Genomic DNA, 14,898 nt, shown 5'->3' on the forward strand with positions numbered 1-14,898 from the left:
GCTGGAAAATCACCCTTGCTGGAGGCCGCTTCACCCATGCAGCGGAGTCGCGCTATGCTCCGATAGAGGGTGAAGCTCTAGCAGTGGCGGACAGCCTGGAAAAAGTAAAGTATTTTGTGTTGGGATGCAAGAACCTGATTATTGCCGTCGATCACAAGCCCTTAATCAAGCTTCTTGGTGACAGACGATTAGAGGACATCCATAACACGCGGCTTGCCAACTTGAAAGAAAGGACCCTAGCATATCGTTTCCGAATTATCCACATCCCGGGAAAACGACACTGCGTACCAGATGCGATTTCACGACATCCGTCGGGTGCCAGACCATCGGAACGACTGCCACTGGTGGATGACATTTCCTCCATTATGGATGTGGCCACATCGACTACACTAAGACAGCACACCTTGACTGGGCTGTGGACCACAGATGACGACACTGGCATGGAAATGGCTATTTCTATGGCAGCCATCAAGACACTCGATTCTGTGCGGTCCGTCACTTGGGACGATGTTCGGGACGAAACAGCAAGTGACACTCAGATGCTGCAGTTACTCAATTCTATTGAGCAGGGTCTACCTGCCAGTCGGGACGATTTCCCTGTGTCCATTTTGGAATACTTTCCCTTCCGTGAACACCTCTACACTATTGATGGCATAGTGGTCTACAAGGGGAGGATTATAATCCCACCGAAGCTACGGAAGCTTGTCCTTGAGAATCTTCATGCTGCTCACCAAGGAGTCACGGCTATGACCACCCGGGCCAGCAGCTCGATCTTTTGGCCTGGAATCACTCCCCAGATTCATGAGATGCGCAATCGCTGCTCACACTGCAATCGGATGGCCCCATCGCAACCAAGCGCTCCACCTACAGCCTCAGCTGAACCTGCCTACCCTTTCCAGTACGTTTGTTCAGATTACTTTCATCACAAGGGTCGGAGTTATTTGGTCACCGTTGATCGTTACTCTAATTGGCCAATCATTCAGCTAACAACTGGCGGGGCACAAGGCCTAGTGAAATGTCTGCGGTCGAACTTCGCCACTTATGGTATCCCCGACGAATTGGCATCTGACTGTGGGCCAGAATTCACGGCACATGACACCCAAGACTTCTTGCGTCGGTGGGGCGTTAACCATCGGTTGTCATCCACTGCCTTCCCACACAGCAACTGTCGTGCCGAGATCGCAGTCAAAACATCGAAAAGATTGATCACCGATAACACTGGTTCCAATGGTGAACTAGACACTGATCGGTTCCAACGTGCAATACTCCAGTACCGGAATGCACCGGATCAGGACACTAGGTTGTCTCCAGCCATGATCATCTTCAAGAGGCCAGTCAAGGACTTCATACCCATCATCCCAGGCAGATACTTGCCATCGGACACCTGGCGGGAAACACGCAACAATCGTGAGGAAGCTTTGCGCATTCGGCATGCCAGGGAGATCGAAAGACTCTCTGAACACACGACAAAGCTACCTCCACTGGCCGTCGGGGACCATGTCCGGATCCAGAACCAGACCGGCCTGGAACCACGAAAATGGGACCGGACCGGAACCGTGATTGAGGTAAAACAATTCGATCAATACGTTGTCAAGGTGGATGGCTCCGGAAGAATCACTCTCCGGAATCGTAAGTTCCTGCGACGTTTTACGCCTTTCAGCATGACAACCCCCACTACGACTGGCAAAAGTGGCATGCTGCCAACCGTTATGCCAAGTGTTATGCCAATCGTACCGAAATACTTAATGTCTGGTACCCAACCCATCGCCGCTCCAAGAGTCTGTCTCAATCCTGCTACCACTCCCCAGAAGGGTGAACCCCAACATGTCATTGCGCCGGGCTTACCATCACAGACACTCCGCTCCATCACCGCGATGACACCACCTGCGAGAGTCGCTAACCAACCACATGTGCAGACCACCGCCACACCTCCACGGTCACTGCCTATTTCTGCCCCCTTGACGGTTCGGGTGATGATGGACCAGCTGGAGGGGACTCCGGCGTCGGACAGGGCGATAGCGAACCACCCACCGGAGACTCCCACAATGGACCAGGAAATTACGAACTGCCCTCAGAGGACTCCGACGATTGATCGGGTGGTGACGGGCCGCCCGAAGCGAATTATCAAACCACCAGCCCGATTCAATTCAGAAGAATATCAATTATAAACTCATGTGATCCTTTTTCTCGGTCTCCAGTTTCGTTCTATTCTGTGTCAAAATTGAACGTTTTTGGGAAAGGGAGATAGACAACTCTTGTATGGTACTGTTCTCTATTGCGTTCTCATCTTGTGTAATACTGCGCATTGTTATTTGCATATTCTGTATCTATTATCTTATTCTAATATCTACCATCGCTTTCTTTGTCTTGCAGATTGATTGTTCATCGTTGTTGCTAATAAACCTGCATTCAATTGATACATTCTTGTTTAGTAATGATGATGGAAGTACTGATCGGTATTGTTGGTATTGGCGGTAGTTCTGGTACTGATGATGGAAGTACTGATAGTATCGTTGGTATTGGTGGTGGTGCTGGTACTGATGATGGAAGTACTGATGGTATCGTTGGTATTAGTGGTGGTGCTGGTATTGATGATGGAAGTACTGATCAGCATTGTTGGTATTTGCGGTGGTGCTGTTACTGATGGAAGTACTGATCGGTATTGTTGGTATTGGTGGTGGTGCTGGTAATGATGATGGAAGTACTGATCGGTATTGTTGGTATTGGCGGTGGTGCTGTTACTGATGGAAGTACTGATCGGTATTGTTGGTATTGGTGGTGTGCTGGTACTGATGATGAAAGTACTGATCAGCATTGTTTGGGGTGGTGCCTGGTGGTAGTGCTGGTACTGAAGCTGGAAGTACTGATCGGTATTGTTGGTGCTGACGATGGAGTGTTGGTACTGAGGAGAGTGTTGGTACCTTTGGTGGAGGTGCTGTTAGCAGGGTGCGCGATCGATTACTGTACCAAAGTATACGTGCTTTATACTAGCCACGAGCGCAAAACTGATCGGCCCCGAACAAGGAAAATAAACAAAGAAAGGGACACAAAGAATGAAACAAAAGGCGAGTACCGTGCCGGTACCGTATCCACGTACTGTACTTCCTACGCACGAACGGACTCACCCCTGTGCGTCCGCAGTTGTTTCTTCGAGATCTGCGCGTACCTGCCCGAGCCCAGACCGCGCGCGCGTCACACCTGGGCAAAGTGTTGCTCTCGGACGGACCGGGTGCGTCTCGGCTCGAACCGAGCTTTGTTATGTGGGCTGGACTAACATCAGGGGAGGAGGGACAGCCATGGGCTCCATTTGTCCCGTTCGGTTGGCCCATGAGGTCAATGATGTAAGAACCCTGCACTGTACTAGTTTTACCTGCACTGGGCGGGGCCAAGGAAAGTTATTAAATTACCTGGGTTATTAAACTATTCGAGCTGTTCACCCGTGAGATGCATTCTGGGAAACTTTCATAAACATTTGGTTTAAACTTTTGTGAACCCACGTGACCATCGCGCATAGACCCTTTTGGGTAGTGGTTCGTGGTAATGCTCCTTGAACATCTAACCATATGCTTATCCATCGGATATGATTGCGAATGGAGAAATGATCATAAACAAGGTGGTCTCGAGATGTCAAATAATCCATTTTATAAAACGTTATATGATCACTCGGTCTCTTCGATTTCTTTCCAAACATCATCGCAGATCAATGGCATCATCCCCCTTTGTGGGTGGCCCCTGCGGCTGTGGGTTCCGTGGGCACCTAATGGAGGCTCATTCTCCACCAAACTCGTATTCGAGCTTCTGCTTCTGACTTTCGCTTCCGGTTGGATAATGAACTTGAATAGATAATTGATTTTAATCCACTCAACGCCATTATTTTATCTCACCTGGAACGAAGTTCAGGGGAGCTTATGCGATGGCGCGTCAGTGCGTTCTTCAGTCGGTCAGTCCGTCAGTCCGTCCTTCAGTCCGTCCGTCCGTCAGTCAGCCCATCAGTCAGCCCGTCAGTCAGTCAGCCAGTCCATCAGTCAGCCCGTCAGTCAGTCAGACAGCCCGTCAGTCAGTCAGTCAGCCAGTCCATCAGCCAGTCTGTCAGCCAGTTCGTCAGTCAGCCCGTCAGTCAGTCCGTCAGTAAGTCAGTCAGTCAGTCAGCCTGTCAGTCAGTCAGCCAGTCTGTCAGTCAGTCAGCCCGTCAGTCAGCCAGTCCGTCAGTCAGCCCATCAGTCAGTCAGCCAGTCCATCAGTCAGCCCATCAGTCAGTCAGTCAGCCAGTCCGTCAGTCAGCCTGTCAGTCAGCCTGTCAGTCAGCCCGTCAGTCAGCCCATCAGTCAGTGAGTCCACCAGTCCATCAGTCAGTCAGTCAGCCCATCAGTCAGTCAGCCCATCAGTCAGTCAGCCAGTCCGTCAGTCACCCCATCAGTCAGTTATCCAGTCCGTCAGTCAGTCAGTCAGCCCGTCAGTCAGCCCGTCAGTTTCTTTCAAAAGTTTCAAAATATTAAATAATTATATCTCTGAAACTGCTCATCCTATCGATGCGAAATTTTACAAATATCATCTAACAGCACTGTTGCATATAGTTTGAAAAGGATGACGTCATAGGTCACGTGGTTTGGCAGCCATCTTGGATAGAAAACGAACCTTATCCGATGAACACAAAACTTCACAAATGTGATCCCCTACCTATACATATGCAGAGTGATGGCATCTACCCGTTGTGGGACTATGCAGACATTGCAGAGGCATATTGGCGACACAGTCGCATTGTTCTAGTTTAATTGTCGTTTCGTTTCTCGTTCAACTATGCCTCGCAAATCGTTTATGCATTACTTGAGAATTCTTTCCAATCCTAAGAAGCAGATTGCGTTGTGAAGAGTAATAACAATGACAATCAGTCGAGCGAATATTATTGTTGGTGTACACCATGGTTTTCTACACCTCCATTACGAGCATCATTTTCATCGCAACATGACCCTCGACTCTGCAGGGTGGTTCTGAAACTTTTAAAAGAGCAGGAAATGGATATCCATATTGAAGGAGCTCGGGCTCCCACGTCGATCGGAAGAATGGACGCGACAAAAATCTGGAATTCGTCCGAGTTGCTTTATTCAAACAAAACACTCAGGTACTCTGAAAAGCCCGTTTATCGGGCAGCAATATATATACACACATTATCCCGGAGCGTTTGCCCAGGAAAGGCGAGAGGGGGCGTGGCCGAGCGTCCTGGCTGCGGCCTGGCAAGTTGAGGGCGAGCCTGCCCGGGCATGCCCGGGCATCCCGACCGAGGCCTGGCAAGTTGAGCGCGGGCCTGCCCAGGCGTCCTGGACGAGCCCGGCATGGTGATCGCTCCGCGTCCTTGATAGGTGCAAGGCGATTGTGAAAACCCAGCGGTAGCCGCTACACACGTCCCCCCAGAATCGACTTGCACCGGCAGGGTCAATTTGAGGGGGGTCCTGATGACCCGGCCGAAGCGACCCCTGGCGGGTCGTGGGGGGGGGGGGGGGGTCCGGTGTGGTGGTGGGCGGTCGAGTGGGGGGCACCGTGGATGGGGGGCGGCCTCGCCGCGGCGGAAGGGCCACCCGTGGTGGTTGGTCGACGTCCACGTGCGCCGGCTTGAGGCGGTCCACCGCAATCCGGTCCGACCTGCCGCCGATGTCGATGACGAACGACTTGTCGTCCTGTCGCAGGACCCGGAAGGGCCCGTCGTACGGCGGCCGAAGTGGCCCCCGATGTGCGTCGTGATGCACAAAAACATACTCCGCTGTGCGAAGTGCTGGGGGGACGTAGGACTGGGGGTCACCGTGGTGGGATGTTGGCACGGGGGCAAACCGTCGGGCGGCCTCCTGGAGGTCCGAGCGCTGGTGAGCTGCGGACCAGGGACTGGTAGCGTCGGGCACGAATTCGCCCGGGACGCGTAGCGCCTGGCCGTAGACAAGCTCGGCGGTGGATGCCTGGAGGTCCTCCTTGGGGGCCGTGCGGAGGCCCAAAAGGACCCACGGCAGCCGGTCGGCCCAACCGCCGTCTTGAAGGCCGGCCATGAGCGCGGCCTTCATGGAGCGGTGGAATCGCTCGCACAACCCGTTTGCTTGGGGGTGGTAGGCCGTAGTACGGTGGAGCTTGACCCCCAGGTTGTGGGCGACCGCGCCCCACAGCTCGGAGGTGAACTGTGGTCCGCGGTCTGACGAGATTTCCGCCGGTGCGCCAAAGCGGGCGACCCAGGTGGCGATGAAAGCCTGCGCCACGTCGGCGGTGGTGGTGGAGACGAGGGGAACGGCCTCCGGCCACCTGGTGGTCCTGTCCACCATGGTGAGCAGGTGTGTGAACCCCCGTGGCGGGGGGAGGGGGCCCACCAGATCCACGTTGACATGGTCGAAACGTCGTTCGGGCACGGTGAAAGGTGCCAGCGGGGCCTGGGTGTGTCGGTGGACCTTGGCCCGTTGGCAGGCTGTGCAGGTGCTGGTCCAATCGCGGACGTCCCGACGAAGGACGTGCCAGACGAATCGCGCTGACACCAGCTTCTGGGAAGCTTTCCGGCCCGGGTGGGAAAGGCCGTGGAGGGAGGCGAAGATGCGGCGTTGCCAGGTGACGGGCACGATGGGGCGAGGCTGGCCTTGGGAGACGTCGCAGAGCAGGACAGTGTCCGCGAAGGGGAGGTCGGCCAGGCGGAGGCCCGTGTCCGTGCACCGTGGTGTCGGTGGTTTGGTCCGCCGCCATAAGCGAGAAGTCCACGCCCAGGTGGACCGCATTCGCGCTGGCCCGGGAAAGACAGTCGGCCACGGCGTTGTTTTTGCCGGCGACGTGCCGGATGTCCGTGGTAAACTCCGACACGGCGGAGAGGTGGCGCTGTTGGCGGGCCGACCACGGCTCCGTGACCTTGGCCATTGCGTAAACCAACAGCTTGTGGTCGACGAACGCCATGAAAGGTCGGCCCTCCAGGAGGTGGCGGAAATGACGGACGGCCAGGTGTAGACCGAGGAGCTCACGGTCAAACGTGCTGTATTTGAGCTCGTTCGGCCAGAGCTGCCGGCTGAAAAACGTGAGTGGCTGCCAAACCCCGTTCACCCATTGCTCATGTACGGCGCCCACCGCGTCGTCGGAGGCATCCGTGGTGAGGGCGATGGGAGCGTTGAGCACCGGGTGAGCGAGCAGTGTTGCGTCGGCGAGGGCCCGCTTTGAGCTTTGGAAGGCCGCGTCCATTGCTGCGGACCAGGCGATGTCGTGCTTGGCCGGCTTGCCCCGGAGGGCTTCGTAGAGGGGCCGCATGAGTTGAGCAGCGCGGGGCACAAAGCGGTGATAAAAATTCACCATTCCCAGGAATTCCTGCAGGGCCTTTATGGTGCGGGGACGCGGGAACGTGGTGATGGCCTCGACCTTGGTTGGCAGCGGCACGGCCCCGTTCTTGGTGATGTGGTGGCCCAAAAAATCAACGGCCGTCGTGCCGAAGTGGCATTTGGCCGGGTTGACGATGAGGCCGTGCTCGCTGAGGCACCCGAACAGTGTTCGGAGGTGGAGGAGGTGCTCGGCCCGGGACGTGCTGGCGACGAGGATGTCGTCCAGGTAAACGAAAAGGAACGGCAGGTCACACAGCACGCCGTCCATCAAGCGCTGGAACGCCTGAGCCGCGTTCTTGAGACCAAACGGCATCCGTAAGAATTCGAATAAGCCGAACGGCGTGATGACTGCCGTTTTAGGGACGTCGGCCGCCCTGACAGGTACCTGGTGATATCCCCGTATGAGATCAATTTTCGAAAAAATGACCCGTCCCACCAGACGGGCGGAGAAGTCTTGGATGTGCGGGATCGGATACCTGTCGGGGGTGGTAGCGTCGTTAAGGCGGCGGTAGTCGCCACATGGGCGCCAGCCGCCCCCTGGCTTTGGGACGATGTGTAGTGGCGAAGCCCACCCGCTATCGGAGCGCCGCACGATGCCGAGGTGTTCTAAAGCGTTGAACTCGGCTTTGGCCACGGCGAGCTTGGCTGGGTCGAGGCGGCGGGCTCTGGCGTAGACCGGCGGGCCTGTGGTTGGTATGTGGTGCTCGATCCCATGCCGTACTGCGACGGCCGAAAACGTCGGCCCATTGAGGGCCGGGAACTCCGTGAGCAGGCGAGCAAACTCGTTCGCCGCCGGGAGGGTGCATGCCAGCTCGGTCGGCGCGGAGCTGCTCAATGTGCATACCAGGGAGCTGAAGGTTTCGGCATTGATTAAACGACGCCGTTGGACGTCCACCAGCATTCCGTGTGTGCAGAGGAAGTCGGCACCTAGCAGAGCCATGGGCACGTTTGCGGTTACAAATGTCCAAGCAATGTGTTGGCCGCCGAAGCAGAGGGTGACGTTGCGCGGGCCGAAGGTGCGGATGGCCGATCCGTTGGCCTCAACCAAGGAGGGGCCGCAAACCGCGGACTGCCTGTCCTGGTCAGAGGCGGGTATGACGCTCAGTTGGGCGCCGGTGTCGCACAGGAAGCGCCGTCTGGATGCTTTATCCATGATGAACAGTAAGTTGCCCGTGTGGCCGGCACTCATGGCTGGTAATGAACGCCGGCCCGGCCGTTTCCTGGCCTGCCGAAGGTGCACGGGGGTTGGCATGTCCGGGCCTTCTGTCCGAACCTGGCATGATAGTAACACCACGCTTGGTCAGGTGGAGGCCCCGGTCGTCGTGCTGGAGGTGGTCGGCTCGGTGTAGCGGCCGCCAATTGCGGCGGCAGTTCGGTCGTCGACCGTGCCGGGTGCTCGGGCGCCATGGGTGTTGCGTCGGACGGCGGTGGGCCCCAGGTCGCTGCTGCGATGCGCTGGCCTGCGGCGGAGATCTTGTCGGCTTCCCTGGCAAGGGCACGGGGATCCGTGATCGTCGTGCTTGCCAGGGCGAGGCGTACCAGGCTAGGCAGCTGACGGAGGAACAGCTCCCGGAACAGGAATGCCGGAGAGTGCTCGCCGAGCAGCGAAAGCATGTAGTCCATTCGCTCGGAAGGGCGCGTGTCACCGAGCTCGGGCAGGTCGAGCAGGCGCCGTGCGCGTTCCGCCAATGGGAGGGTGAAAGCGTCGAGGAGAAGCTTTTTAATCGTGCCGTATTTGTCAGCAGCTGGCGGGCTCTCGAGGAGGCTCAGGGCGCGGGCCGCGGTGGCTGAACCGAGCGCTGCTACAACATGGTGGAAGCGGGTGTCGTCGGCCGTGATGCCTCGCAGGGCGAACAGGGAGTCCGCCTGTGCGAACTAAACCGCCGCGTGAGCCTCCCAGATGGTAGGCAGTTTAAGGGCCACTGCCGTGTCCATGTCGGTAGGTCACCAATGAAGGAGCTCGGGCTCCCACGTCGATCGGAAGAATGGACGCGACAAAAAGCTGGAATTCGTCCGAGTTGCTTTATTCAAACAAAACACTCAGGTACTCTGAAAAGCCCGTTTATCGGGCAGCAATATATATACACACATTATCCCGGAGCGTTTGCCCAGGAAAGGCGAGAGGGGGCGTGGCCGAGCGTCCTGGCTGCGGCCTGGCAAGTTGAGGGCGAGCCTGCCCGGGCGTCCTGGACGAGCCCGGCATGGTGATCGCTCCGCGTCCTTGATAGGTGCAAGGCGATTGTGAAAACCCAGCGGTAGCCGCTACAATATAGTATTTTGGATAACCTGAAGGCTCCTTCATTCACCCCAATCATATCTGGATGCGTGGCGAACATAGAGCCTCACAGCTCTGAAAACGTCACAAAACACAAAATGATAACAAGAAAATCGGGCTGAAATTATTAAAACTAGCAACGGTAGGGCGGGGCTTCAATTGGGAGGCCCGAATGAAAAGGCAAAATATCAGAAATTGAAGGCTTTTTTTTATTTTAAACGATTCATATAAACATCCGTTGAATCATATCACGCGCAAATCATCAAAATCTAAACAGCACATGGCGCCCATTTTGAAAAAAGATTGAATTCTGCAAAACGGAAGCGGCCGCTACACGTCTTTCTCAGTCGCACGTTTATGTGTGAAGTGTGCGCACCGAATCTGTAACAAGGAAGCGGCCGCTACACCGGTTTCTTTCTGTTCTACACCTGTTCGCTACACCTGTCTACACCTGAAGCAAAGTCGCTTTTCACACGCTGCCGTGTTACTTCGGAGCTGCACGTTTATATAGGGAGAGTTCGTCAGGAGTCGATCTACTCTCCTGGTGCGTAGAATTTCAACAAAAGCCACATCACTGTTCATATCGGTAAATATTATTCCATCGTGTTTGGAAAAATTGGAAAAACAATATAGCCTACTAGCAGAAGTACCCGGCATTGCCGGGCGGGGGAGAGGAGGAGAGGGGGAAGGGGAGGGGAGGGGAACGGGGGGGAGGGGAGGAGAGGGTGGGGAGGGGAGAAGAGGAGGGGGGAGGGGAGGAGATGGGGGGGAGCGGGAGGGGGAGGGGGAAAAGGGAGGGGGAAAAGGGAGCGGGAGGGTAAAAGGGAGGGGGAGGGGGAAAAGGGTGGGGGAGGGGAGAAGGGGAGGGGGTAGGGTGGAGGGGGAAGGGAGGGGGAGGGGGGAGGGGGAAGGGGGAAAAGGGAGGGGGAAAATGGAGGGGGAGGGGAGAAGGGAGGGGGCGGGGAAAAGGGAGGGGGAGGGGGAAAAGGGTGGGGGAGGGGAGAAGGGGAGGGGGTAGGGTGGAGGGGGAAGTGGGAGGGGGAAAAGGGAGGGGGAAAAGGGAGGGTGAGGGGAAAAGGGAGGGGGAGGGGAAAAGGGAGGGGGAGGGGGAAAAGGGTGGGGGAGGGGAGAAGGGGATGGGGTAGGGTGGAGGGGGAAGGGAGGGGGAGGGGAGGACGGAGGTGGAAGGGGGAGGGAAGGGGAGGGCCAGTCAACAATGACGTTGCAGTTCTCATGGTCGGAGAGCAGCACAACAATCGCGACATCGTCCTGCATCTTCGCAACAGCACGAAGCGGCATTTGGAGACTCACCGATCCTGTGACGCCCTCCAGTACCGGCATTGCCGGGTGGGGGAAGGGAGACCCGTACATTCCCAACCCATACATTCGCCCTCTCGACTCAAGCTCACTCGGACAAAAGCCTCGCACAAATTACACCGTGAAGGCCCAATGGCCATGTCTATGCCACAAATCAAGTACGTGAGCAAGTCGGGCACACTGAATTGAAAATACTAGGACGTGCCCGTACGTGGGTGCCCGTTCCTTGCCAAAAAAAAAAAAAAAATGTCTTCGCCCATGCATGCATGGGCGTGCCCATGGGCCCATGGGCGTGCCCGTAAGTGCGTGATGTGACCGTACAATGAATGTATCGTCCCGACGCCGCAGCTCGGATGGCGCTGCAGTTAATCGGGCCTGTATCGGCAGAGTTATTATAAACGTGTACTACAATCGATCGTACCTTACAACAATCAACACAGATTGCAACGTCAAATAAATGAATACGCTCTCAAATGTGCCGTCCGAGGCAGCGTCTGCTCGCCACATTCAGCATCAGTACATCGTCACTATGACTATCCGTAAGTCCGGAAGTGACGTCCTCATTTGACTGTCCGGAAGGTCGCATATCGCAGTTACGATGAATCGCAAATTAGTTTTAATTAGTTTTAAAACATAGTTTAATGCCAACATAGCGCCAACATAGTTTGCCAACGTGAAATAAATGAATACGCTCTCAAATGTGCCGTCCGAGGCAGAGTCTGTTCGCCACGTTCGGCACACGTGATAGCTCGCTGCTCTCTGATTGGTTGAATCGTTTTTTGGACATAGCTCGGTAACTACTTCTCCGATTAATATGAAACCTTGAAAAGGCACATCCTCAGGTCCCCAGCAATATATCTGGCAAGTTTCAAGTATATCGGACCCGTGGTTGTCGAGAAACAGCGGTCACAGACAAACACACAGACAAACACACAGACATACAGAGATTACTGGAATTATAGATAGATATAGAATGCTCATACTCCGTGAAAACTGAAGCCGCCGTGTCGCCATCTTGGTTAGCACGACTCGACCAACTCGCTTCGCGGATCTCGTTTGTTTTGAACGTGTGAATTACGTGCGAACGCGTAACTGTGAGTTTATGGCGGCAAGGAACATCACGTGATCGCTCTGAGCGAATCAGCGCGCTGTTCTGCCACCTGCTCAGATTCCGTGTATAATATTCCTCGCTGAAATGCGCTGAGGTAAATATGAATAAAAAATATGGATCTCATAAAGATGAAAGAAAAAAAACCTATGTGGTGTGAATGGCAATGTTCCTCGCTGAAATGTGAAAAAACGCAATCGCTTTTCACTCTGAAATACGTGCGAACGCGTAACTGAGTTTATGGTGGCAAGGAACATCACGTGATCGCTCTGAGCGAATCAGTGCGCTGCTCTGCCACCGCCTCAGATTCCGTGCATAATATTCCTCGCTGAAATGCGCTGAGGTAAAAATATGGTAAAAAAAATTATGAAATTTTTTTTTTTAGGTCGGCCATGTTCTTCCCAGGCTCAATGGCCATGTCTATGCCAAATATCAAGCACGTGAGCCTCTCCGTTTAGGAGTCTATCGGTAACATTACACACACACACACAAACTGTGTTTTATATATATAGATTTTACTCCAGGGGATCCTAGGATTATCCACCCAAAATATCGTTGTGATTGGTTCAGCTGTTTTTGCGGTACCTTCGAATGGACAGACAGATGGACGGACATTTGGTGAATTATAGTAAGACTAGCCGAAACCCGTGGAACATCCACGGAAGGGAGGATGTGGTGTATGGATAGAGTGTACCATTATGGATGGCATAGGGGATTTGCTTGTCCGAGTAAGAGTTAGGAAGAAAGATGAGAATGAAGAGTGCATAAATGAACGACGATCGCCGACACCGGCACAAATGCATGCTCTCGATTGTCCACTCAGTGTACGGCTTGCTTTCGCCTTCGCCTGTCCAATCAGCGGACAGCTTGCTTCGCCTTCGCCCAGCAGACGCCAATACGATGGCGTCGTAAGATGGCGTCGTATCGGCAGTTAATCGGATGCTTTTGGGCCCCAACGTCGGCTAATTCAGATTTTTCGAGTATGGCTGTACGTGATAAACAAAGAGCGCGGTTCGTAGATCGTAAATCCATTAGTGCTGTGGGCATCGGGTCACTGGGTGCGGCGTAAAAGGGATAACAAAGTCGAGTCCTTACGCTATTATTATATGGACTAGCTGAAACCCGTGGAACATCCACGGAAGGGAGGATGTGGTGTATGGATAGAGTGTACCATTATGGATGGCAGAGGGGAGCGCTCATGGGATCTTCTTCTTCCGTCGAGCTCCAATTTTTTCTCTTTAAGTTAAGTCCAATCAGTCCTCTCTGTTCGAAGTGCTCAGGCCATGCCTTCCCGCTCTCATACTTTTATTGCCATTCGGTGTAGAAAGGGATTGACATATCGTTCGTCTGTTTCAGCTCGTTATCCTTAAGCTTCCTTACATCTCGCCACCTGCTACACCTCTCTGAGTTACGAGGATTTATGCAACGCACCCCGAGTATCGCAAAGTCACTCCATTTAACTTTATTAAAATGACGATAAAGACGTTTCCTTACATATCCTAATTTAAAATGTTCAAGGGAATAAAAAGACCATTTGGTTCACACCACCCATGTTCACACCACTCGACTGTCCAATCAGCGGACGGCTCGCTTCGCCCTCGCCCAGCAGAGGCCAATACGATGGCGTCGTAAGATGGCGTCGTATCGGCAGGTAATCGGATGCTTTTGGGCCCCAACGTCGGCTAATTCAGATTTTACGAGTATGGCTGTACGTGATAAACAAAGAGCGCGGTTCGTAGATCGTAAATCCATTAGTGCCGTGGGCATGGGGTCACTGGGTGCGGCGTAAAAGGGATAACAAAGTCGAGACCTTACGCTATTATTATATAGATGAGTACATCACACGTTCTGTGAGACTGATTGCATGGGAGAACCCGCCCTCGTTCTACGAGAGTGCGTCATTACGTTGTCTATGACGTTACGGGTGGAAGCTCCTTCTTATTGGCTCGGGAGTTGCGCATCTTGCTTTGTCGCGTTTATGAAATTTCGTCAGGAGGTGAGATAATGTGTGTGTACTCGTTACCGGGTTAAGGAATGAATGAGAGTTATAATTAAGTTATTAATGAGAAATGTATAATTAGGAGGAAAGAAGGGGGAGCCATATCCATATTGTGATAATGGGTTCACATGTTCATTCATTTCGTTAAACATGGCGCCGAAGATGGCGACTGAAGAAGAAGAAGAATGGAAAGTCGGATCTGTGAACTCATAACTCATGAAAACTTATCAGATTCCATCTTTATTCGTTTAACGTGTTTATGTTTTGAGATCTGTTCCGAGAGACCCTTCTTGGTCTGTCAGACCCTCACTGAGATCCATGAACTGAGGTAATGGCCTTGATGAGCGAGAAACCACCATTAGGCCTACTGATTGTGTTTAATTTTAAAGTAAACACATTGACGGACTCGAATCGAACGTGAAAGAACTGGATAGATTTACACGGATGATCAAAGACTGAGGAAATTATGACTGATAGTGATAATGCTGAGATGATAATTAATAAACTCGGTTGATACTGAAGGAGCGGCGCTCCAACGCGAGTCGAAAGAAGTGACGCGACCAAGGACGGAATTCGTCCGAGTTGCTTTATTGAAACAAAACAGCTCAGGTATTCTGACAAAAGCCCGTTTATCGGGCAGCAATATATATACACATTTATGTCGGGAATTTGCCCGGCAAAAGCTATACCGGGCATGCCCGGGTGTCAAGGGCGAGCCTTGGAAAGGCGAGTCTGGACTTGCCCGGGCGTGTTTGGCTGCGGCCTGGCAAGTCGAGGCTGGGCGTGCCCGGGCACTCTGGACGAGCCCTGGAAAGGCGAGAGCGGGCATGCCCGGACGCTCTGGGCGAGCCCTGGAAAGGCGATAGCGGGCATG

The 14,898-nt window shown here is 53.9% G+C and overlaps 1 protein-coding gene across 2 annotated transcripts in view; it reads right to left on the minus strand.

Annotated features, from left to right (window-relative positions):
* Positions 1-3,387, minus strand: part of LCN12 (lipocalin 12) — a 34,960-nt gene extending 31,573 nt beyond the window's left edge. The window contains exon 1 of one of the 2 annotated variants that reach the window (XM_068099659.2): positions 3,126-3,387. The gene's annotated coding sequence lies outside the window, so the exon portion shown is untranslated. The remainder of the gene's footprint in view (positions 1-3,125) is intronic. The other variant, XM_068099660.2, reaches the window with a different exon arrangement.
* Positions 3,388-14,898: the final 11,511 nt, after the last annotated feature.

The sequence above is a fragment of the Myxine glutinosa genome, chromosome 4, assembly GCF_964187855.1.
Source record: "Myxine glutinosa chromosome 4, kmMyxGlut1.1, whole genome shotgun sequence".
NCBI classification, from domain to species: domain Eukaryota; kingdom Metazoa; phylum Chordata; class Myxini; order Myxiniformes; family Myxinidae; genus Myxine; species Myxine glutinosa.